A 26069-nucleotide genomic window follows, 5' to 3' on the forward strand; every position below is an offset into this window, starting at 1 on the left:
TTTAGGGAATCGCAAATATTTACAGATTTTTTTGGTGCATTCGGTTTAATGAATCTTTAATAGCGATTCCTTATTTCTCACTATTTTAGAATCGCTAAATCTTAATTTGATACATGTGGGCCTAAATGTTTTGCAGCGCCATGAGTCAGCGTAGAGCAGAATATACATTTTCCAGCTATCAAGAAGGAAAGTTTCAATTTTATTAAAAATCTTTCTTCACTTTATTAAATAGCAGTCGTTTTAAAGATCACCACTTTATGTAAACAAAAAAGATTAACCAAACTACATTTCCCAGCAACTTCTGGTAATGAGTAACCATTAGTAACAGTTCTTCAATCATAACACAGATCCTTGTACATAATCCTGTGATGTCTCTTCCTGTTCCTCTTCTTCACATGAGGAAAGTATTCCTTGTTGCTTTCATTGTTCATTCTTCTGTTTGTTATATAAGGGATTAAAGTAAAATGTTACGTTATCCAGTTATTTCATGCAAATTACTGTTCTATCATAATCCACACCAGTACAAAATGCATGATATTCTAATTTCATGTTCATCCTATTGAAAAAACCAGAATCATCATTTTAGCCAATATATAGAAGCATCATTCCTCAAAGAAGCATAACATAGAACTTCAATACACGCTCTACTTACAGTCAACTCAATTGATCCAGTCGGTGGAGGATCTTCCAGATCTCTGAATGGGATAATCCTCCTCTCTGAGTCCTTAGTAGAATTTAAACTTTTCTTCTTGATAGCAAGGAAATGTTATATTCTATGTCAGGGCCAGAGGCGAGGAATATGCATGTTTAAATCTTACTTCCCACCAAACCTGCTGCGTCAGAAGTGGGATTGAAGGTCAAGTCCTACGAGCAATCCACAGCAGTCATACTGTATTCCAATCAACCACCTACTGAATTGCTTAAGAAGCCACTACCCTTATTGTGGAGTGGGGACAAAACTTTGTGGGGTCTATTCAAGCCTCCACCATGATCCTTTTTACTCACCTGGCGTGTGAGGGGGGAAGGGGCTGCCATGAAAGGCTTCTTCACCGAAATGAGGAGTTGTCTATCTCCTGCCGGCCTTACCGCTGCCATAATGTCCTCGTAAATGTAAATGTATTGGACTTGTAAAGCGCACGGCTGCCCGTAAGCGTCCCGGCGCTTGCTTAGGGAACCCGTCCTGGTATTCCCCTGTGAGAAACCCCGGCAGGGTGTCCACAAGGTGAAAGCCAGGCATCCCGCCGCGAGGGGCCGTAGTGGAGATTAAGCAAGCTATTGCCCAGAGTCGCAGAGTGTGACCCCGTGAGTTGAGTAGGCACCAGAGCGAGAATTGTTGAGTCCGTGGAATTTTGAGCCCAAGACCCGCCGAGGCGGGGAATCGAACCCTGGTCCACGGTCGATCTCAGCTTCCGGGTCTGCCGCCTCTAACCACTGAGCCACGCTTCTCCACTGTAAGACTTGATACGAACAATTGTTACTTACCTGTAAACAGGTGGTTCTCCAGTATTGGTGTCTTTCATAGATTCACATGCTTGAATATTCCCCGTCGTCGAAGTGGGAGTCCCACGGTAAATAAAATAGCAATAATGCTAAATATATATAAATATATATAACCATAATACAAGAAAAAGAAAGGAAATACAACTGAAATCGTCTAAAAACGGTTCCTACATAGGAATGCAAGGCAAAGAGAAAAAACTATTTGTAACACATTAGTGTCATTATGTTAGTCCAATCTGCAGCCAATCAGGCGCCAGCACCCTCTAGAACCTTCTCCTCAGAAGCTCAAGCCCTCAGATTTTCGTAGCACAAAGTAATCAAGAGTGTATGAGGAGAAGAGAGCCTCTGAGGGGAGGAGGGTGGGTCGCATGTGAATCTATGAAAGACACCAATACTGGAGAACCACCTGTTTACAGGTAAGTAACAATTGTTCTTCTCCAGTATTAGGGGTGTCTTTCATAGATTCACATGCTTGAATAGAATAGAAAGCAGTAACCTCCTAGAACTGAGATTGCTAGGCATATGAAGGAGAAATCAAGACAGTACTAATAATAATAATACAGTCATATAACACATCATAGCAATCACAGGAAACACTAAGGAGGAGGGAACAGAGGCTCACCTTACTGGAAAAGATGGCGAAGCACTGCCTGTCCCACTGCGGTATCCGCTTCATTGATGGCATCCAAACAGTAATGTTTGGTGAAGGTGTGCCTGCTGGACATTGTCGCTGCACGGCAGATCTGATGAAGTGGCACACCAGCAAACAAGGCGGTGGATGAAGACATCGCCCTCGTAGAATGAGCCCTCACTGAAGACTGCAATGGTTTGCCCGCTTGTTGGTGGCAGAAGGCAATGGCTGAGGAAAGCCACCGGCAATAGTCGGCTTGGAAACTGGATGTGCCCTGCGCAGTCGTCCGTAGGCAATGAACAGTTGGTCGGACTTGCGGAAGGGGGCAGTTCTGGCAGTGTAAAATTTAAGACATCGTTTGATGTCCAGAGAATGTAAGCGCTGCTCCGCCGGAGATTTTGGGTCCGGAAAGAAAGTCTTGAGGAACACAGGCTCATTCAAATAAAAATCCGTAGGTACTTTAGGTAGGAAAGAGGGGTTGGTACGAAGTGCCACTCCGTTAGGTTTGAACTGTAGATAAGGCGGTTTGACAGTAAAAGCGTGAAGGTCACTCACGCGACGAGATGAGGTCAAAGCCAGAAGAAGTGCAACCTTCCAGGTGATGAATTTAATATCCGCCCTATTGATAGGCTCAAATGGCGACTTCATAAGTTGAGATAGTACCACATTGAGGTGCCAAGCTGGAGGAGGGCGACGCACAGGTGGAAACTTGCGGAAGAGCCCTTTGAAGAATTGGCGTATAATCCGTGATGAACAGAGGGATGAAGAGCCATCATGGCGGAAACGAGATATTGCAGCTAAGAAAACTCTCAGTGTAGCATGAGAGAGTCCTGACTGAGCGAGGCTCAAAAAGAATGGAAGGAGCTGCTCAGGAGTGGAATGGATGGGATGGATATGGGCTGTAACGCACCAATGACAGAACCGCTTCCACTTAAGTTTGTACGTCTTGATGGTAGACGGAGCTCTGGCATGAGCTAGGATGTCTCTGCACTCCTGGGATATGTTCAAGCCAGCGAATTCAAGGTGCTCAGGTTCTATGTGCACAACTGCAGCGTTGAGGGATCCGGATGACACACTAAGCCCCTGTCTATAGTTAGAAGGTCTGGACGAGGACGTAGAGGAATGGGCTCGCACTGGGACATTAGAAGCAGTTCCGAAAACCATGCCTGTCTGGGCCAACGAGGTGCGATCAACAGGATGTGGCAGGGCTGCCTCCGCATCTTTCACAGTACCCGCGGTATTAATGGGAGCGGCGGAAAAGCGTAAGCGAATAGATCGCACCAGTTGATCAAAAGGGCATTCCCGCAGGACCCTGGGTGGGGATGCCAACTTGCATAAGACGGGCATTTCCGATTCTCCGGTGTTGCAAAGAGATCCAGATCTGGGTGACCCCATTGGCGGAACACAAGATCCAGAGTCGGTTGGTGCAGTTCCCATTCGTGTGTTGAGGAAGTGGACCTGCTCAAAGAGTCCGCCAGGAGGTTGGACACGCCCGGAAGGTGGACAGCTGTCAAGGTGATGTGATGGCGAAGAGCCCAATCCCAGATCGACTGGGCCAAGCGGGACAGAGGTGGAGACCTGGTCCCTCCCTGCTTGTTCACGTAGTGCATACTGGTGGTGTTGTCTGTTTGGATTAGCACTGACTCCCCGTGAACACCTGGGAGGAAGGACTTGAGCGCTAGAAAGATCGCCATCAATTTTAGCCTGTTGATATGCCACGTGCGCTGCGTCGGCGACCACTTGCCCTTGATGGAGAGACCCTGGAGATGAGCGCCCCACCGCTCTAAGGAGGCGTCCATCGTCAGCGTAAGGTCTGGAGCATGATCGAGGAAGGACACACCCATTTCCAGATTTGCGGGCTGCGCCCACCAAAACAGGCTCATTTTCATGCGGGCTGTGACGGCAACTAGTTCGTTGAAGGATCCGGAGACCTGACGCCACTGTAAGTCCAGTTCTTCCTGAATAGGATGGGTGCGCAGCCTGCAATTTGGGATCAGTGCGATATAAGATGAAGCCATTCCCAAGAATGATTTTAACGTCCGAACAGAAACTGACTGTTTTCGTCGAATTAGTGAGACCAGACGAAGGATCTTGAGACGCCGCTCTTCTGAGACAATCGCTTTTGAGAGCTGCGTGTCTAGGATCGCTCCCAGGAATGATCTGGTCTGCAGAGGTGCAAACTGTGACTTCCCGATGTTGATGGTCAACCCCAGAGAGCGAAACACTTGCTGGCAAAGGTGCGTGTCCCGACCCAGCTGATGGTGGCATTGAGACTTGAGAAGGCAATCGTCTAAATAGGGAAAGATCTGAACTCCTTGTAGACGCAGGTGAGCCACCACCGGGGCCAGTACCTTCGTGAACACACGAGGAGCTGAACGCAGTCCGAAGGGAAGAACTTTGAACTGAAAATGCATTGGTCCCACTTTGAAACGCAGGTACTGGCGATGTTGGTCGATTATTGGAACATGAAAGTATGCGTCTTGAAGATCTATGGTGGTCATAAAATCCTCGCTGGATAGAAGACGCAGGACTTCCAGTAGCGTCAGCATACGGAATGTTCGAGACTTCAGGAACTGGTTGAGAGCCCTCAAATCCAGAATGGGTCGCCAATCTCCGTTCTTCTTGAGTATGAGGAAGAATCAAGAGTAAAAACCATTCCCTCTTTGATGTTTCGGGACCACTTCGACTGCACCCTTTAACACAATAAGACGGACCTGATGGTAAAGCTCCTCGAGATGTGGAGGAGGTGGGCCACGAGGTGGAGTGCAAGGAGGAATCTCTGTAAACTCCAGGGTATGACCCTGTTTGACAATGTCCAAAACCCAGCGGTCCGAGGTGATCGAGGACCATTGGGAATAAAACAGAGAGATTCGTCCTCCAACACTTTGAGAGTGGCAAAAGTCATTGGCGTTTCTGATTGGCGCCACGATAGGACGACTTTCCTCGATATGATTTGGAGGGTTGTTGACAAGACTGCTGATTGGGCGTGTAACGTTGGCCGCTCTGATTGTAGGAGCGGTATTGTTGCCCACCTCGAAAGTTGGAAGAAGTGCAGCGTCCGCGCGCACCTCGAAAGGACTGCTTCCGAAATTGCAGCGTGCCCAAGGACTTCACCGTATCGGTGTCCTTCTTGATGGACTCAAGGGCATCATCGATATGGGATCCGAATAACGATTCCCCATCATATGGCATATCCAATATTCTGGCTTGGACTTCTTGCCGGAAGGAGGTGGACTTCAGCCAGCCTTGTCGTCGGAGTGCAGCCGCACTTGCCAGGAGGCGGAAACCTGTGTTAGCAATATCGACTGCACAGTCGATTATTTCTTCCGATGCCCTTTGACCATCGCGGAGAATCTGTTGTGCGTCAGCTTTGGAAGCATCAGGGATGAGTGCCATGTAATCTGCAATGTCTAACCACATCTGCCGGTCATAACGTCCCAAGATGGCTAAGGCATTGGCGGCCCGGACAGATGTTGAAGCCATCGTTGAGAACTTGCGGCCAATAGCATCTAAGCGTCGACCCTCTCTATCCGGAGGGGCTGTGATTTGGGACGCTGGATTCCGTGCTCTACGCTGTGCGGCCTGAGTCACGACAGAGTCCGGTTTGGGATGAGAAATCAGGCAAGCTAAAAATCTCAATAAAGATTTGTTAAAAAAAAAAAGAGAAATCAGGCAAGCTGGAGAACCAGTTGGGGCCTTGTACTTCTTCTCAAGGCGCGGAATCTGAGCAGGTAAGGAGTTTGGAGTATTCATTAGTTTAATGCCCTCTTTCCAAACAAAATCAATAATAGGAATTGTGTGAACCTGCTTATAAGGTTTATCTTTAAGGTCATAAAGAAAACAATCCTCTTCGCGTTGTGATCGTGGAAGTTTGAAACGCTGAGCCGCTTTATCCATTAAAAGATGGAAACTGGCGATGTCTACTGGTGGCGACTCACTCGAGGTACCAGGTTGAGGAGAGGGCGTCTGCGCCCGATAATCCTCCCATTCGGCCATATCCTGGTCGCCTGCCTCATCATCCGTGTTGTCTGGGACTTCACCGTCCTCCCGTTCTGCGACCTCCTCATCATCCGCATCCCGCGGGTATACCGTGGTATGGATGCTAATTGATCTATGAACCTGAGGCGCGGTACGATAGGCGGCAATGAAGGTGGAGGTAGTACCACAGGAGCGGGAGATTGCGCAGGTGCAGTCTGCGGTGTTGCAGGAAAACGGCGGTTGTAATCGTCCAGCATATGTTGGAGATTAGAAATTAAGGTCAAAGGAATGGTGGCGACAGGAGCTTGAGTAAAATGCGCTTCATGTTGAAATTCTGAGTCACCGCCACCGTCAGAGTCTGTGTCCTGACATTTAATTATTAAATCAGAGGGACTACGTGCTGCCCCAAACGTGTCCTCTTCATGCTCCGAGTCTGTATCATGCTCAGATGTAGTTGCGAACATCGGAGAAGGTGGTTGAGGCTCTGGATCAGAGATCTGTTGGCAGGGTACTGTAGTGCGCGAATGTGAAGATCTGGAGGTCTTCAATGGCAATAACGGCAAGATGCAAACGAAATAGGTGCCGCCGTCGACGGAGCTGTCGCTGGTAACGTCGACGAGGCTGATTTTGCTGTTGTCAACGGTAATTTTGACGAAACCTTCGTCGACGGAGTGGTTGTCGACGGGGTCGTCGACGGTGTCGCTGTCGACGGGCGATCCACTGTAGATGAAGCCGTCGACGGGGTCGTCGTCGTCGGGGTCGTCGTCGATGCTGGCACCGACTCCGTAGGCCGAGTCTTCGTCGACGGGCCTATCTTCGTTGACGAGATCTTCTTCGTCGACGAGATCTTGGTCGACGGTGTCTTCGCCGACGAGGCTTTAGTCGACGGCGTCGTCGACGACGACGATGTCTTCGGGTCTTTCGTCGACGAGGATTCCCTCTTCTTCGTCGACAAGATAGGAATCGTCGACGAGACAAGTTTAGACGGCAACAAAACCCTTGTCGACGTCGAGGCTGACGACGAAACCGTCGTCGACGATGAGAATGCTGAAGTGGTAGTCAGCGTCGTCGTCGAAAATGCAGGCAACGCTGTTCTCGTCGTCGGAGCGCTCGACGACGCTCCAGTCGACGGCGGAACTTTAAGAGGTGTGAAAACACCTTTAGAGGCAGCCAAAGACGCCTGAGAGCCAGGTCTCGTGGGCGTAGAGGTGGTAGGAGTGGTAGAAGACACCACAGGAGCCACAGACAAGGCTAATTTAGGCTTCTTGAGGAAAGGAGAAGGAACCTCCTGAACACTACCACTCTTTGAGGCTGCTGAAGAGAAACCAGAACGTAAACTTTCTGCGTCGGACAGTAAAGACTCCTTGTCCTTAAGACGTTGTAGCCAAAGGAGTAGACGGCCTTCCCTGTCCTTAAGAGTTTTGGTAGAAAAGGTTCTACAAAACTTGCAGCTGCCAGCCTCATGATCCGGGTACAAACAATAAATACACTTCTGGTGGGGGTCCTTTTCAAAAAGGCGCAGCTTCCCACAAGAAGAGCAGGGTCTGAATAAAGACTTCTTACTTGACATGCTGAAGAAATTTCTGGAACTAGAAGAATAGAGATGAAAATTGAGCAGAGCTCAGGGAGACTCCCTTCACACGACGTGCGGTAGAAAATCTGAGGGCTTGAGCTTCTGATGGGAAGGTTCTAGAGGGTGCTGGCGCCTGATTGGCTGCAGTTTGGACTAACATAATGACACTAATGTGTTACAAATAGTTTTTTCTCGTTGCCTTGCATTCCTATGTAGGAATCGTTTTTAGAGGATTTCAGTTGTATTTCCTTTCTTTTTCTTGTATTATGTTTATATATATTTATATATATTTGGCATTATTGCTATTTTATTTACCGTGGGACTCCCACTTCGACGACGGGGAATATTCAAGCATGTGAATCTATGAAAGACACCCCTAATACTGGAGAACTGGAGTACTCTTATATAAAGCGTCAGAAGGCACAGACAGCTCTGCTGCAAGAGACACACCTTACTGCGGAGAACTAGCCCGTCTGCACAAGCGATGGCAGGGAACCTTCTGTGCCACTACCTACTCGGTGTTTGCGCAGGGGGTGTTAGTATGGCTGCCACCTGGTACCCCCTTTCAGGAAACATGCAGGTTGGTCGACCCTGAAGGGAGATATTCATTAATCGAAGGACTTCTAGATGGTCAGTCAGTGCTTATAGGAAGCATCTATGCTCTCAATACTGAGCAGGGGAAATTCTGGGACACCTTGTCGAGTGTCTTGGCCCAATTCACTGGCTCACCATTGGGTACTAGGGGAATATTCTAATTGTGTGTTTGACCTCTCCCTGGACAGGTCCCACCCACCCATTCCTGGCTCCCCACTCTATGTACAGACGGAGCGCTTCCGCACCTGGGTGCAGCATTTGTCACTTGCAGAACCCGGTACCCCACTGCTAAACTATACTCATTCCACTCTATCCCACACAACCTCTTTGTGCGTCTTGACCGCTTCTTGTGCTCGCCCACCATCGTACCCCTAATTCAACATGCGGACTACCTGGGAGGGGTCCTGTCAGACCATGAAGTGCACCTCATGGCCCTCCAATGGCGGCCAGCCCCCCGCCCTCTGTCCCTGTTCGGCGGCTGCTGTGCGACTGCCTTGAAGACCTGGTGTTTTGGCATGAGCAGGAGCCACATATTCGCCACTACTTTTCTGAAAATTCCCACACGGAGTCCACCAGAATGCTGGAATTGGATGCCTTTAAGGTAGTCACCAGGGGGACGTGTATCCGGCAGATAGTAGGGGTCCGAGGTACACTCGAACAAGACTTGCAGGCAGCGGAGCTCAAGCTTGCTACTCACAGCAAAGTGGCAGACGCTAACCTGGCACTTGTGATCCAACTGAAGGAGGCACAAACTACCCATGAGGCACTACTAGCAGACCTCCAACGGTACAACCTCAAAGCATATGCTGCCAGGGTGCATCGAGAAGGGAGCAAGCTGGGATCACTCCTAACATGGATTATTCGCCAGGATTCTGATGCTCGCCCCATAACTGCAGTAACCACTGTAGGAAGGTAGATCCCTGACTAACTTCTCACAACCACCCCCTCAGGCATCGCGGTCCATGGCCAGACTAATATTCTATGACTACTATGCTGAGGTCTATAGGGTCCCAAGGCACATTTCTTTGCGATTTATAAACCATTTCCTTGCTGCTCTTAATCTGCCCCTGTTGCAGGTATGCTCTCCCATGCCAGCCTTGCTCAATGTCATTCAATCTGATATGGACCAATCTGATATGGACCTCTCCATTCAAGTTATGTCATAAGCATGATGTGCTGTCATTCATAAAGGAGTTGTATGGTTTGATCACTAAGGTTTGGTGGAATATATGCTTGAATGTGTTTGGAGCTAGTTTCTTCAATTTATACCATAATCTAATCGTGATCTTTCATTCGTGTGTAAGTACATAACCCTCAATCAAATCTAAATATTGCATGTGCACATTAATGGACAAATGACAGACACGTGTATTTTAATTTCCTGAAGCAAGTACAAGCAACTGCAGAAATCATGTGCATCGTAAAATGTAAATGAATCCCACAGGCGTTAACTGACAAGTGTCATAGGCGTGTGAGCAACGTGTATTCAAATAAAAAATAACTAACTAGAGAGGGTATTTAAACTGCTCCCATCTGCACTCATCGCTTTGCCACGTTTTCCCGCTCACTTACCGGTCTCCAGCTCCATCCAGTGGCCGGTTCTCTTCCTCTTCGATCCCCAGAGGATTTTCTATCCGAGTTCCTTCGCAGTCAAGATTCCCGCTTCAGTTTCCGGTTGTCCGGTCATCCTCTTCAGCTTCCTCGATTCAATGCATTCCCTAGAAAAGACGAGCATCGCAAAAGGTCAACTGAGGTAATTAGAGTACTGCAAAATCGCTGAGTTAAATCTTGATACACTTTCTTGCATTCCGCAATTGGTGAATAATATCGCCTATTGACATTAAAACAGCCTTAAAACAATTTGGGAATCTACAAAGCCAGTTTAACATTGCGGCGAGACATTTAACCGTAATTTCCTGCAATAAAGGCATCTAGAAACGAAGGCTCAAGAACTCTGTACAATGTCTTTAACTCTGAACTCTGTATAATCAAAGACTTCCACAAACATTATGAGAAAAACATTACTATTGTTTGTTATTCTCTATTTATTTATTTTCCCCTTTTGATGTTATTAATGCTGAGAAGCCACAAAAGAAAATCGCAGAGCCCCATTTAGCGAATTCTGATTACCGAACTCAGGTATTAGTGTTATGTGAGATGCACAATTATCGATAACGATCATTTATATTTTCTTGGACAGTAACGATTGCATTGTTTATTTCAGATTACCCATCAAAGATAAGAGATATCGTTGTATGTGTGAATAACTGTCAGTATTTCATGTGCAACCTAAGAGTTATTGGGTAAGGAAGAATAGGTTTTTGTTCACAATTGATGATGATTATGTTAGACAAGACAACTACATTTATATGTTGTTTATTCTTTTATGTAATTAGGAACTTAATCTTGAATACAAGCTTCCCTTCTCTATAAACAGTGGAAGGTTCAAGGTATCCAGGTACTTCCTCAAGAATTCCAGTCCCAGCCGACTGACAAGTCGTGAAAACTTCCTGTCCCAAACAAAGACATCTGGAATCTTCATTTTTTCTTGTTTCTCTTCTCCTCCAATCCCCTTTTCCCCCTAGGAGCTTTCAGAGTGACGGTGAAGTGTTTTTTCATTATTGTCACGCTGCTAGTTTCCAGAGGGTCTGGGGGAATTATCGTCATTGAAACAATCTGGAGAGCAGGTGAGTGCAAACTAACAGAAGGCAAAATCCACAACTTGTTTCAACTTGACTACGATCTTATCATGGACATTTCAGAAGAGACATCACGTCTAACTGAAATAATTAACACATTTACAAGTAGAAATGCAGCAAATGAATCAGCAAAATCATGCCTCGAGGGAGGAACTTTTTAAAAATAGAACTGAATTCACACAGTGGAGAGAACCAAGAACTTCAGACACTAGCCCCATCTTAACTGCACCCAAATTTGGTCAAAGTCCTTTTGCCACTTCTTCTTCTAATGCCCAACGCCCAGATCAAAATTTACAGGTCACAGTAGGAACCCCAACCCCTGTTCCTTTGGCCAACCCCGAGCGATTTTTGGGGGCTAGTTCTCGGTTTGCCTCTTTTATGAGTCAGTGTCAGATGCACTTTCTGTGCAAACCTCAGGTTTGACAAAATTGCTTTCATCATTTCGTATCTAGGATGTGTAGCCGTCAATTGGACAATACCTTTAATAGAAAATAACGATCCCCTTTTACATAATTATACTAATTTTAAAGATGCTGTGTCATGCCTGTTTGCACGACACACTTTTATACAAGCTAGCGATAATGAGCTTTTAAATCTACGACAAGGTTTACATATATCACCACTTTTAATCATCTTTTGTCAGAAACACATTGGCCAGAAGAAAAACGGATTTCCCTCTTTTATAGAGGTTTGAGAGACAAATTAAAAGATTCTTTAGCTCACACTGTGGAATTACCAGTCGATTATTCTGATTTTATAGATGTGGTCATTAAATTAGATCATAGACTTGTAGAGAGAAAGCATGACAAACCAAGACTAGACACCAGAATAATCATAGTTTAATCAGAGAAAAAAGAAAGTGAGGTAAGAAGAAATGTCTCAGAACCAATGCAAATAGGCAGGCTGAAAGGTCCATTAACCCCTTCAGTGCTGGCCACGTTCAGCGGACATCGTGTGTACAACCTGGGTAGTGCTGCGCACGTCCTGAACGTTCCGGCCCTGCCCGCGCAATAGAATGGCAAACAACCTTTACAACGCAACTTTTACCACGCAGTGCCTTTACGACGCAACTTTTACAACGCAAACCATTACAACGCATTGCGCTGGGGGGGCGCTCTAGGATAGGGAATAGGTTTAATGTACTATCCAACACCTTCCCTACTATCCACGGGGACTGGAGTTGGAATAGTAAATTAAACTATTCACTATCCAGCGCCCAAAAGCATTATGCGTTGTAAAGGTATTCGTTGTAAATACCGCGTTGTAACATGCGATGTAAAAGCATGCGTTGTAATGTAATACATCCGAAAGGAGAATTTATGTTTATATTGTAGTAAAAGTGGACATTTTGCTCGATTTTGTCCCATTAAACCTAAAAAGCAATAGCTAATGTGAACACTAAACCATCTGAGTCTGAAAACTAACTGTCTCGAAGGAAGTCGAGATTGTCCCTTCGAGAACTAATGAATCTAAGATCTCTCAATACGTTACTAACATCATAAATCATGTTCCACGACACATGACTATTCGAATCACTTTCATTGTCTCTGCTCAGCAAAGATACTGCTTATCTGTTTTATTAGATTCAGGTGCTACAGGCAATTTATTTTTTATATAAGTCTTGCCCAAAAATTCGGACTAACACAAGTACCCAAAGAAGAACAAGAACCAGAACCAGTAAGAGCGGTTCATGGTTCAGCTTTATCATCAGGTCTTATTCTGTGTGAAAAGGGTCACACAGAACAAACCTCATTGATACTTCAACTTTTGGGGTTATATTAGGAGTTTCCTGGCTGGAACTGCATAACCCTAAAATTGACTTTATCGCACAGTTTTCTGACATTGTTTCCCCCATTACTCCTTTGTTAAAAAAAGCAAAGACGTTTCACTGGACAGAAGATGCTGAAAAGGCGTTTCTGAAATTAAAACAGGCTTTCACCACAGTTCCCATTTTGTGTCATCCAGATCCTGATAATCCATTCTTTGTGGAAGCAGATGCTTCTCAGACTACATTAGGAGGAGTGCTCTTGCAGAAAAATCCCTTTACCAGACATTTACATCCGTTAGCTTATTATTCTAGAAAACTACTACGGGCAGAACAGAATTACCCAATAGCTGAGCGAGAGTTGCTCGCTATAAAGGCAGATTTTAATGAATGGAGATATCATCTTTTGGGGGCCAAACCTACAATCACGATCTTTACTGATCAAAAGAACCTTCAGTTTTTTACTTCTGTGAAGGCCCTGATTCCTAGACAGATGAGATGGTTACTGATTTCAGTGAGTTTGATTTTCTGATAACATATTGTCCTGGTAAAAATCAACTATTATCAGATACCTTATCTAGAATTGATGAAAAAGAAATCAAAGAGCAACCTACTCCAGCACCCAGTAGTTCAAGTTCAAGTTCAACTTTATTCGGATTCCAAAAAATCCATAAAAGCACATCACAAATTTACAACAAAGTAAATAAAATTAATTCCATATGACGAGGTTTACAATATTGTACAATAGCAAGTAGTCAATTGATTTAATAAACTGATCGTACCAAGGTAAAAACATTCAGGGGTTACACATCGTCTTGCGTGCTCAAATGGTAATTTTCAAAAAAGTGCTGGTGCGAAAAATGAATTCTTCAGTATTCAAAGTAAGCAACCACTGATAAGCATTATCCAAAGAGACAGGTCTCTGCTTTTTAAAAAAAGGAGTTAAAAACCACTTGGTATATTTTAAATAATATTTACAAAAAAAAAAAAAAAAATGTAAATCAGTTTGGCCACTCACACCATCACATGGACAAAGTACGTGATCAAGATTGGGCTGATAGCCAAGCGGAAAACATAAGAGGAATTTAACAGTACCCGCTCTCAGGCAAAATAAAAGACTCCTTTCCCAGTGACTCATTGGTAGAGTAAGATAAATTGGTAAAGAATGCCTATATGATTCTATGGACATATAACTTAATGCAAAGGATTTCTTTGATTCCATACAAATCCTTTCTGTGTTATAAAGTGTATAGAGTGCGCTTTTTAGCTCATTTTTGTGTAGTGTTTCGGCTGTGCTTGGATTTAGGAAGAGACTGCCTTTATTAACACTATATAGACTATGATAGACTCCCGATAACCATGGAATATCCGTTCCTCTCTCACATTTAAGACAGTCGCTAATAATTCCTCTAGTTAAAGACGCAGCTTGATTCCTCTAAACTGATAACCAACAAAGAGCTGGGCGAGCATTAATAAAATCATTAATAAAATTTAAATTAAGTTCCCTGTGACAAATATATTGAGGGGTGGAAATTGGGACACCCAACAACTTTCTGCAAAACCTATTTTCCTCTCGCTGAATTGAGTGTGTATTCACATTGCCCCAAATCTCAGCTCCATAAGTGGCAACAGGGACACATTGTAGTTTAAAAAATGTAGAAATGGCTATTATAGCACCTGTATTCTTTGGATGTGGGAGACTAAGGATTGAATTGATGGCCTTAGAGAACTTGCTCCTGGAGTGAGCCAAATGCTCAGTCCAGGAGCCGTTTGCAGCAAAGACCACCCCAAGATAGGGAAAACTGCAGTGGTTTTCAATTTTTGGCTGCCTACACAGATTGAATTAAGCTTACGCTTTCCAGGGCCACATGACATTATGTAAGATTTTTTTAAATTAAATCTTAAGTCTAAGCTGCCAATGTAGTTTACAAAGGAATTTACTAAAATACGCAGAGAGTTCGGAGAACAGCCAATTAAGACCGCATCATCTGCGTATAGCAGTACCGGCAGCTGCATCCTCTTAATTCTCGGGACATCTACTGTCAAAGCTTTCAGGGAAGTGTTCAAACCATTAATGTAAATAATAAAAAGCAGGGCTGCCAGAACACATCCCTGTCTGTCACCCCTGCCCACCCCTATAGCACCAGAGACCTCACCGCCACTACCGATCCTAAATTGAGCCTTGAGATCTTTGTGAAGATGCGCCAAAAAATTTACCAAAGGCTCGTCCAGCCCATAGGCCAATAAAATGGTCCACAATTTGAACCTATTAACTAAATTCAAAGTGGACGATAGGTCCATAAAGGCCAAATAAACTGGGGAGGATCGGGCGATGGTATATTTTCCAATGACCAAATTTAGGTTTAGACACTGCTCAATTGTCCCGACCTTACTGCGAAAGCCCAATTGGCATGGCTCTAGAATACCACTGTCCTCTGACCATTCTAAGATCCTATTATATAGAACTCTGCCCAATATCTTTAGGGTATTGTCAAGCAAAGAAATGGGCCTATAAATAATGGGATCTGATCGATCCCCTTTTTTAAAAATTGGGACAATGGTGCTCATGGCCCAGGTGCTCGGCAATGGTGCATACGGCAAGTTATTAAAAACATTCAAGAGGAGCGGAGTCCAAAACAATGGTTGCCATTTAATCAAGTCTATGGTCAGGCCGTCCGGGCCAGGTGCCTTATTTCCCAGGCTCTGGTCAATCGCTTCTTCCACCTCAGGCAGAGTTATTTGCAGGTCGGACAGTTGGCCCAATACATACTGTTCTGACTCTTGTACAGGTGAGGCATAGATCTTAGAAAAATGGCTCTCCGACATCTCGCTCGAGATGGTACAGCTAACCGGTGTCAATAACTGGCCCATAGAGCGCAAGTCCTTTACGGCTGACCAGAATGTGTTACCCTTTTTTGTAGCAGCAGCCTTGGATAAGGCTTCCCAACGATTGTTCAGGAAGGCACTCTTCCGATTAGTAATTGCTGTGGTGTACCTCCGCCTGGCTGCTCTCACATCTGAAAGGGTAGGGGGTGCCTTCAAGGGAATTTGTTTAAGCAAAATAGTATTATTTTGTGAAAATTAGGAGGATAATTGAATAAACCTCTAAAGGACTAAATCCCATACACTATTCACTAGTAACCTAAGACAATGCACATTATTACAAAGACATGAAACAAACAAGAAAACATGAACACAGGTGTATAGAAAAATCTCGAATTTATCAGTTCATAAAAAAGGCATTAAATTATATAATACAAATATAGATGAAAAACAGGCCTACAGGTATAGGAATTATACACGAATATATAACTCTGTAGTTCCTGGTTGAGCCTATCCTAAAACATAATGCGGTTAATGAATGGAGAAGGACAAGGCGCTGGTCGACGTTTCGGTCTCTTAGGTAATAATCTGTGAGACCATCTTCAGGACGATGGATATTTGTATTTGTATTAGCCCTATTGTAATCTCTTTCTAGTCGAAGCCGTTATTTTGAAAGTCAGATGTGGTCAAACAACGATATATGGATTGATATGGCATAACCTTAAGTGTAATTTGTAAGGGTCTTAAATGTGGTATTGGGCGGCAGATTTTAATTTCGACACTTAAAAGGTGACAGCAGTAGTTATGATTGTTTGGCACTAAGATCAATGTGCTTATTTTCTAAACTTTATGCGGTGCAGTGGCTTATATGCAGCTGTACAGATGAATCGCACTCTTGAGTTATGTAGTTGTTGTCGAAAAACCGTTCCGGCACCATCGGCTTCAGCAATTAGTTAGCAGCTGCCAAACAATCATAACTACTGCTGTCACCTTTTAAGTGTCGAAATTAAAATCTGCCGCCCGATACCACATTTAAGATTGGTACATCGTTTAATAAAATTTCCTGTAGGCGAGACCCTTACAAATTACACTTAAGGTTATGCCATATCAATTCATATATCGTTGTTTGACCACATCTGACTTTCAAAATAACGGCTTCGACTAGAAAGAGTTTACAATTATTTATTTTTCCATGAGTTCTAGAATTTGACACAGGTAAATTAGTCCCCGCATTATCAGGAGCACGATTCTCCTTGCTACTGGTCAGATTGTCCATAATAAAGTCCATCCTTTGCAGCCGCCCCCATAGTAGATCAAAATTCTTGTCAATAATCTCCTTAATTTGCGACAGGGCAGAGTCTAAAGTTCTCTCGTTTTAACATTCCCTCTAGACTTAGCAGCCTGCGCTCCAGTATTAATGCAGGGGGTGGCCAAGGCGGCCGCAGCAGTCGTAACCGACGCTTCCTGTTGTGGAGCTACAAGTCGTGAGATGGAAAAGGGGCTCTCAATAGCATTTTGTGGTGATAAATGAGGTATATTGGCTGGGTTGGTGCCACCCAATGACAGACGACCCTGTAAAGAAACAGGGTCCAAAGACAGACGACGTTCGGTTAACGCAATTTCATGAGTCAGGAGGGATTCTGCCCTTAAGATAAAAGCGTCTAGGGTCCCTGCAACTCCTTTCCTTTGAGTCATTTTGAAAACACAGCTCTGCTGAGCGGATGCCAAGTACAAACAGTATAAGTGTAATACCAAATAGGATCACGAACACCAGGAAATTAAGATGCCTTTCACAGTACCTGGAATTCCTCAACAGATGTATGGCTGGCAGTAGCTATCAGAGGGGGGTCCAGCCCGGCCTCCTCCGGTCTCGGATGGGCTCAGACAGGCCCGCCCTTGGTTCGGGCTTCGTCCGGGCACGATCCGCGCACGTGTCCCACAGTGTGGGAGTGTGCAGGGCGATTTGTAGTGCCCCTGGCACTCCCCGATGAAGCTGCGGCCGTGCACGGCCGTTCGGGGGATCTGGGATGTGTTGTCCTTCCAGCAGCTTGTTTTGACATACTTAGCAGCGCACAGCTGTGAGAGTCTTCTCAAACTTAAGCCTTCTCTGGTTGACTTTTTTGAGTTATTTTTAAATACTAATTTCTCACCACCGTGTGGTCACCATGTCAAACTTGGGATTAACATACTCTGAGTCAGAAATAGCAGACATCTTGTTGCCGATCCTTCAATTTCTCAGGCAATTGCCCATACCTCTGAATGGGAAAAGCTCACTGAGGTGAAACGTGAGAGGATACGTACCATCCTTCATGGTACCATATTGAAACAGTATCTGATGAAAAACGCGGCCCCTAAAGGGCTATTAGTAACAAATGCCCCTAGGATTTTCCTAAATGATGCCACCTTTAGGAAGGAATGGGCCATGATCGCGTGGCATTGCACCCGCGACTGGCTCGTCCTCATAATTAAGACAGCACTAAGACTTTCAGAGACGCTATTGATTGAAATCCAAGAGACTGAAACCCGCTTCAAAACAACAATAACAGGCTTCAAAAAAAAGCTCGACGAAATCAATAAAGACCTCAATGAATACAAAGAGAACTTAATGCAAGCAAAAGTTACTAAGTTCCAAAAAGACCTAGATAAATTCGAATTCGAAAAAATCTACCCTTACTCAGCGGCATCATTCACACCGCCCACAAGAAATTCAACCAACAACGCTCAATCAGATGAGGATTCGTCTATTAGTAGTGGTTCAAGTACAGGCTCCTACAAACAAGGGAGAAGGAGAGGCAACAGAGGAAACCGCAATAACAGAGGACGCCCTGCATTTCACAACCAACCACAAGGATGGCCCATGCCCCCACAAATGATGGATATGGGACAACAATTCCCTTTTCATCAACCACCTTACCCAATGATGGGTTGGAGCCCGGGCTTCATGCAACCACCCAACTTCGCCCCCCAATATCGCCAGCCTTTTTTAGGTTCGGGCAGGAGAGGAAGAGGGAAGAGAAGAGGGTCCAACCAGCTATCGTGGGAAAACACGGACATGGTGAGCAATCACACCCGCAACAAGGACCAGCAACCGGGAACGAGCGGCACCTAAGCTTAATAACAAACCTCTCTGATAAAATCTTATCACCGGTAGAAACTAAGGTTTTGGAAAAAGGTTTGGGTTTCATCCCCACCTCTCGACCCGACAAATTTAGACTCCACTGTGAGCTCGGAGCTTTTTTCAGGAAGTTGAAACTTAAGGCCTTCTTCGAGGGAAAGGAAGACCCCAATGAGGCACTGCGAAATGGTGACACCAGCCTCAGATTAAGCTCCACTTTCAACCTCCCACCACACACCGTGCCGGCGGCCATCACAGCCTTTGAGCAGGCAGTTTCTTTAGACCTTGAGAACTGCCCAGATCCTAAGTCCTTTAACAACTTTACCACTGCGGAATATCATGCATTGCAAGATTTGCAAAACGATCAAAGCATCACTATAAAGCCCGCAGATAAGGGTGGTGGCCTAGTCATACAGAACACTACTGACTACGATAAGGCATGTCGGTTACTTCTCAATGATCAAAAAAACTACAAACTCTTGACGATAGACCCCACCGAGGATCTAAGATCACGGATCTCGACACTAGTAAGGAGAGCGGAAGAAGACGGACTCATTTCAAAGAATGAGGCGGATTTCCTCAATATCAACGATAGCATTATCCCTTACTTCTACACCCTCCCCAAAACCCACAAAAATCGGTTGCCACCACCCGGACGTCCAATCGTCTCCGGTATTGGCTCCTTACTGGAACCTCTGTCACGCTTCTGCGATCATTACCTGAAGCCGTTAGTACAGAGCACTCCTACCTACCTTAAGGACACTAAAAGCCTTCTCCAATTACTTGAGAACCTGAGTTTCGCTGAGAATACCGTAACTCTAGTTACGCTTGACATTGAGAGCTTATATACAAGCATCCCCCAGGACGACACCATCAAGGTCCTGGGGGCAGCCTTAGACTCTGTCACTTGGAACTACCAAACCTCCAAGGACTTCATCTTGGAGTGTGCAACACTGGCACTTAAAGAAAATTTCTTTTCCTATGATGGCAATCTTTACCTCCAGTGTACCGGTACCTCTATGGGCAGTACTTTTGCCCCGAGCGTGGCAGGCCTCTATGTAGCAGACTTTGAGGCCAAATACATCCTGCCAACTAACAGTCCTTTCTCTCAGTCAATACAAGTCTGGCGTCGCTATATCGACGACGTCCTGGTCCTGTGGATCGGCGACGATGAAGAACTTCAGGCCTTCCTGACGTGGGTCAATAACCTCGACCCCAATCTAAAATTCACGCACGCAACCAGCAAAACTGAAGCCACATTTCTGGATGTCACAATCCAAGTCTCTGGGACTAAACTTACTACTAAGACTTATCACAAGCCAACTGCCAAAAACAATCTTTTAGAATATACCAGCTTTCATCCTCGACCTTTAAGAGAGAATCTTCTCTATGGCCAGTATTTACGGCTAAGACGCAACTGCTCTGAACTACAGGACTTTAAGGCACAATCTGAGGAACTATCAAATAAACTCAAGGCCAGAGGATACCCCACCGCAATCCTAAACAAAGGTTATAAAAGAGCACGCAACCAGCCAAGGGAGGCTCTTCTCGAAGAAAGGGAGCAAAACCATAAGGAAATCCCTCTGACGTGTGTAACAACATATAGCACACTGTCAAACATAATGAAAAAATCTATAAATAAAAATTGGCGAATTCTGTCCAGCACCAATAAAACCTGGGAAAAACCTCTCTTCTCCTTCAAGAAAGGTAGAAGCATTAAGGATGCACTGGTCCATACACGACCGAGACTCAAAAACAGAGATCGGTAACTGACATTTGAGATCTTCCAAAGGTGGTGGGTCACTACCCATGTTCCAATTGTAGTGTATGCCACCTGACAACACATTCAAAAACGTTAGAACTGGAACCAGGCAGGACATGGGCACAACGAGATCATACGAACTGCAATACAAACAATGTAGTCTATCTTATCACGTGTCCCTGCGATCTGCGTTATGTGGGCATGACCAGCAGAAAGGTCAAACAGAGAATTTGTGAACATCGGTCCAACATCAGATGTAAAAAATCCACTACCAAAATAAGCAAACATTTTTGGGAATCCAACCACACCACTAATGACATGCACTGGACAATAATTGAACACATCGGAAATGGTACTAACATCACCCAGCACCTTTTCGAGAAGGAACAGAGATGGGTCTACAGACTTGGGACCCACATTCTCGGGCTTAATGACGATATCCCATGGAATTCTGTTTTGAAGTAAACATATAGGAAGCTGTTCATCGTCCAGTCAATGGGATTGGTATATAGCCAACGAGAACAACTGCTTCACCCTCTGTGCTCTATAGTAGAGAACTGACGTTTCACTCCTCTCTAGCGTCTAACTTCGTTGTCCCTGACAACGTCCAGAACATTTCTGATTGGCCCAGGTTAACCACGTGACGAGTTGTCGTCACGCGACAAGTCTGGTCCCAAGCCACATCTTGCAGTGGCTGTATCTTCGTTATCCCCGATCGCAAACAAGAAAACCAGAATCGTTGCATCTTTAATCGCTGTATTTCAAAATCAACCAATTTGAAAATAATCATTTGTGTTGTCGTATTGATTGCCCATGACAACGACCTGACAACCTCTTACTGGTTCTACGAACCACGCGTCACTTTCATCAGCAAACACCGATTGGCCTACAACCACGCCTCGACGTGGTGCAACCACGCCCACCCGGAAGCAGATTACCGCGAAGCGATCACTTAACGCCCTCGCTGCCTCGCGCTCACATCTTCGGGGTCCAGCTGAGGGTCGCTTCAGGTATACAACGGGTGCCGAGCGTCGAGGGCGTGAGTATAAAAGGCAGAACCTCCCCACCACTAACCTCACTGAGCTAAGTACCAATCCATGCCGTGGGACTGACTATGCGTCAATCCCCCTTGTTATGTTTTTGTTTTGACAATTGCAGGGTGTGCCAATTACGCTTCCACCCCCCTCCTGTGACCCATGGTGTGAATCCGTCACGCCTTAAAAGTGAGAAATGTTTAATATTGTTAGTACGATCACGATCGCGCCGACTTTTTTTGTTTGATAGCGTTTTTAAACACAACTAAACCCCCTTGCAATTAGCATTGTCTGTATATAGCACGTATAGTACACATCACTACCCACTTTTAGCACTCTATAAAATTGGGGACCAAGGTGGTGTTAACTATACTGTTACTCTGCCACACGATGCCTCTGAAACCACCAACTGGAGCACAATGGACTGACATTAAGTGATCAGCATCGCAACTCATTGTATGTTCTGTCCTTTATGTTTGTCCGCGTTATTCTTCTTCCCCCACAGGTGCAGAAACCGTAAATTCGGAAGCCTCCTAAACCAGGAGTAATTAGGAAGACAATTTTTTCTTCCTAATTTTTTGCACTTTTTTCACTATTTAATTTTCACTTTCACGCCCCTAGGTAAGGGTGGGCCTTAGAGAGTCCATACCGCCAGGGTTTTATTTCACACTGAGTCCTGATGAATGCCAGGTAAATTTATACCGTTTCATGGCTGAAACATGTCGACTGACTTAGGAAACTACCACTTAATTAATTGTGGATGAATTTCCTACACACAATCTTTATCTTTAAGTCCTTAGTGATCATAATAATAAAGTTAATTTTGAAACACTACTGACTTTTTTACCTCTCACCACTCACTAAATTTTCTTTGCACAACACTGCCTTAACCCACCAACCCGCTCCGCAGTAGATCTGGCATTGAAGCACACAAAAGAGACGCTAGGTCTCTTTTGTGGGGCCCGATGATGAAGCATGTCATCACTAGGTGGTGAGTGAGGGCTTTCCTTAACGCCTTAAGTGAAGTCGTTTAATTGCTCCAAACCGGTGGTACGTCACTACCTTGGAACACTCTTGTCTTGTTTATTTGGTCCTTCCAGCAGCGGCAGTCCGGTAAAGGCAAATGCAAGATCAAGGTCCCGCGGTGCGGAAGTGTGCAGGGCGATTTGTAGTGCCCCTGGCGCTCCCCGATGACGCTGCGGCCGTGCACTGTCGGTCGGGGGATCTGGGATGTGTTGTCCTTCCAGCAACGGCAGTCTGGTAAACGCAAGGGCAAGATCAAGGTCCCCTGCACCCAGTATAATACCTCAAGACAAAATTATTGCAGTAACACATGTTGATTCTGTCTTTCAAGACAAAAAGTCAGCAACCCAGACGGTTAATGTTAAAAAATGGCTGCAAAATTCCAACCATTCCGAAATAGATTTTGTTTCAAAATAATAAGTTATTCATTCCACAAAAAATTTACGACAACAAATCATAGCCTGGAATCATGATTCAGGATAAGCAGGTTACCCAGGTACATATAAAACTTTAGACTTGTGTCCAAGTAATTTTTGGTGAGGAAATATTCAGAATGATGTACGAGAATATATAAAATTATGTTCAATCTGTGCCCGTAATAAATCTCTACACATAGCACCGGCAGGTTTATAACATCCTTTACGTGTTCCTTCAATACCCTGGCACACCATCAGTGTAGATTTTATCACAGATTTACCCAAATCCAATATTTACACTACTATCCTAGTAGTTGTGGACTTACTCTAAAAAATGAGCCATTTTATACCTTTAAAAAAACTTCCCACTGCTACTGAATTTAGTGACATCTTTTTGAATCATGTTGTCAAATTACATGGCCTTCCTAGTAAAATAATTTCCAACCGTGATCCTCAATTCAGTTCAAATTTTGGAAAACTTTATGTGCACAATTGGGAATTGATGTAGCATTAAGTTCTGCTTTCCATCCACAAACAGATGGACAAACGGAGAAAGTTAATCATTACTTGGAACAAAGTTTACACTGTTTAACTTCCACCTTAACTTCACGTTTGGATAAAGCACTTTCTTTAGCAGAGTTTTCATACAATAATAGTATTCATGCTGCACCTGGATGTTCCCCATTTGATTTCATTACTGGTTATCATCCACTGTCACTTCCTAATCTACCCCTGACTCCTACAACCCCCATGCAGTCAGTGTCAGATCGACTTAATCAGTTACAGGAAATTCAGGAAAGAGCCTGAATAAGTTTGACAAAAATTAAACTACATTCCAAAATACAAGCAGACAAACATAGGTCACCAGAACCTACGCATAAAGTTGTAGAATTGGTCTGGTTATCTACGCGGAATATCCTGTTAGAGGGCCCCAGAAAATTACAGCTGCACTTTATTGGGCCATTTCCCATAAAACAGATCCTATATACAGTCACAGTTCAACTACAACTACCTGATGAATATATGTAAATGTAAATCTAAATGTATTTGAGCTTGTAAAGCGCACTGCTACCCGTCCGTAGGTTTCCTGGCGCTGTATAACTCTGGGGAACCCGTCATGGCTTTCCCTGTGGGATGGTCCCAGCTGGGAGTCCCCAAGGTGGAGCCAGGCATCCCCGGAATTGATTGGGGCGTTGTGGAGATTAGGCAAGCTAATACCCAAAGTTGCCGAGTGGAACCCCTGATTAGAGTAAGCACCGAAGCGAGAATTATCGAATCCGCTGACCCAAGTCCACGACCCTGCCACGTCGGGAATTGAACCCTGGACCCGAGCCGACTTCTGCTCCCGGGTCTGCCGCCTCTAACCAGTGAGCCACACTACTCCACTATACAATGCATTCTACCTTTCATGTGTCTCTAATCAAACAATACTATCCCATGACCCGAAAGGATACTCCCCCTCCACCAGTGTTGCTCAATAATCATCCTGAATATGAAATACAATGCATACTGGATGCTAAAAGAATACAGGGCAAATTATACTATCTCCTGGATTGGAAGGGTTATGATGCTTCTGAACGATCTAGGGAGCCAGCGTCCAATGTTTATGCTGCTTGACTGTTAAGACGTTTTTATGCCTTGCACCCTGACAAACCTCGTCCTTTAAAGCGGCCTTTGAGGGGGGGAACTGTTACAGGTATCCTCTCCCATGCCCGCCTTCGTCAATGTCATCCATTCTGATATGGACCAATCTGATATGGACATCTCCATTCAAGTTATGTCATAAGCATGATGTGCTGTCATTCATAAAGGAGTTGTATAGTTTGATCACTAAGGTATGGTGGAATGTATGCTTGAATGTGTTTGAAGATAGTTTCTTCGACTTATACCATAATACAACATTTTCTAGCTATCGCGACAAGAATTTTAGATTCTATTAAGGACACGGAGGCGAGGATTATGCTTTCTCATTTCTTTACTGCACCAACAGCAACCAAAGAAAAGTAAAACTACAATGATAAAAACAACATTTCCCATGAGGCTTTGAACCACGCCTCCAATATTACAGCCAATCACAGTAGTAACAAACATATAAAGTATCGAGACACTAATCTGGCCTCCTCTTTCTTTGCGCGAACAGTCTCTTTAAAATAAACCTCAAGCTCAATCCAAAGGAGATATTCAACTCTTGTTGGAGTCGTTTCCTGAAACAGAAAAAGAAGTTTGAGAAAAGAAGCCCACCATTACATTTCTCACTGGGTGGGAATAAAGTTGTTAAACAACATACTTCAAACAACTTTACAGTTGAATAACTGTCCCAACGGGTGGGATAATCCTTGCGTCCGTGTCCTTAATAGAATCTAAAATTCTTGTCGCGATAGCTAGAAAATTTTGTATTCTATGGCAGGACCGGAGGCTTCTGATTATGCTGGTTCAAAGCTCATCAAGCACAGCATCAGAAACATGAGGAATAGGTTTACAATAAAAAACTTTAAACATTGAGTCAGAAGACCAGTCAGCCGCTTTGAGAAGTCTTCCAAGCGGGAACCTAACAAATAAGCCTTAGAAGCCATCGCACTTCTAGCTGAATGAGCACCATAAACAGAGATATCGATGCCAGCCTCTGACATAATCCAACGAACCCATCTGGCAAAAGTAGCCGCAGCGACCGGTTTGAAGGGTTTCTGAACAGAGATTAGCAACTGGCCTAAAGGATCAGTCCTGTGTGCAATAGTACGCTCCTCATAACATTTCAGACACTGCAACACACATAACTTGTTAGTATGCCGATAAGCGGGATACTCCACTGAGCGTGACATGGTTTTAGTACGTCTTATAATAACAAAGGAGACACCCTGCGGAGAAAACATCCTACCAGCCAAATCTAGAGCTCTAACATCTGAAACTCTGCGACATGAAATGAGACACAATAGCATAGTACAAAGAACAAGAGAAGTGCCGGTACTGATAACATTTATTCAATGATAGAACTCACCATCCACACCAAGAAAATTAATTCCAGATAGGGAATTGCTACTTAGTCGCAATTTTATTTTATAGAAATTCAACAGTTATTACAAAGTTTATCTGTTCATAAAAGAGAAGCATTACAGAAATTAGAACAATAAGGGACACATCAGATCACATTCATTGGAA

General features: G+C 44.5%; 1 long non-coding RNA gene across 1 annotated transcript in view; it reads right to left on the minus strand.

The window, feature by feature from the left end:
- Positions 1-203: 203 nt before the first annotated feature.
- The window catches only part of LOC144792585 (uncharacterized), a 105555-nt gene continuing 79689 nt past the window's right edge, over positions 204-26069 (minus strand). Inside the window, exons 3-4 of the long non-coding RNA XR_013602584.1 lie at positions 9849-9994; positions 204-435 (exon numbers count right to left, since the gene is read on the minus strand). This is a non-coding gene — a long non-coding RNA (uncharacterized LOC144792585). The remainder of the gene's footprint in view (positions 436-9848; positions 9995-26069) is intronic.

The sequence above is a fragment of the Lissotriton helveticus genome, chromosome 11, assembly GCF_964261635.1.
Source record: "Lissotriton helveticus chromosome 11, aLisHel1.1, whole genome shotgun sequence".
In the NCBI taxonomy this organism is placed as follows: Eukaryota; Metazoa; Chordata; class Amphibia; order Caudata; family Salamandridae; genus Lissotriton; species Lissotriton helveticus.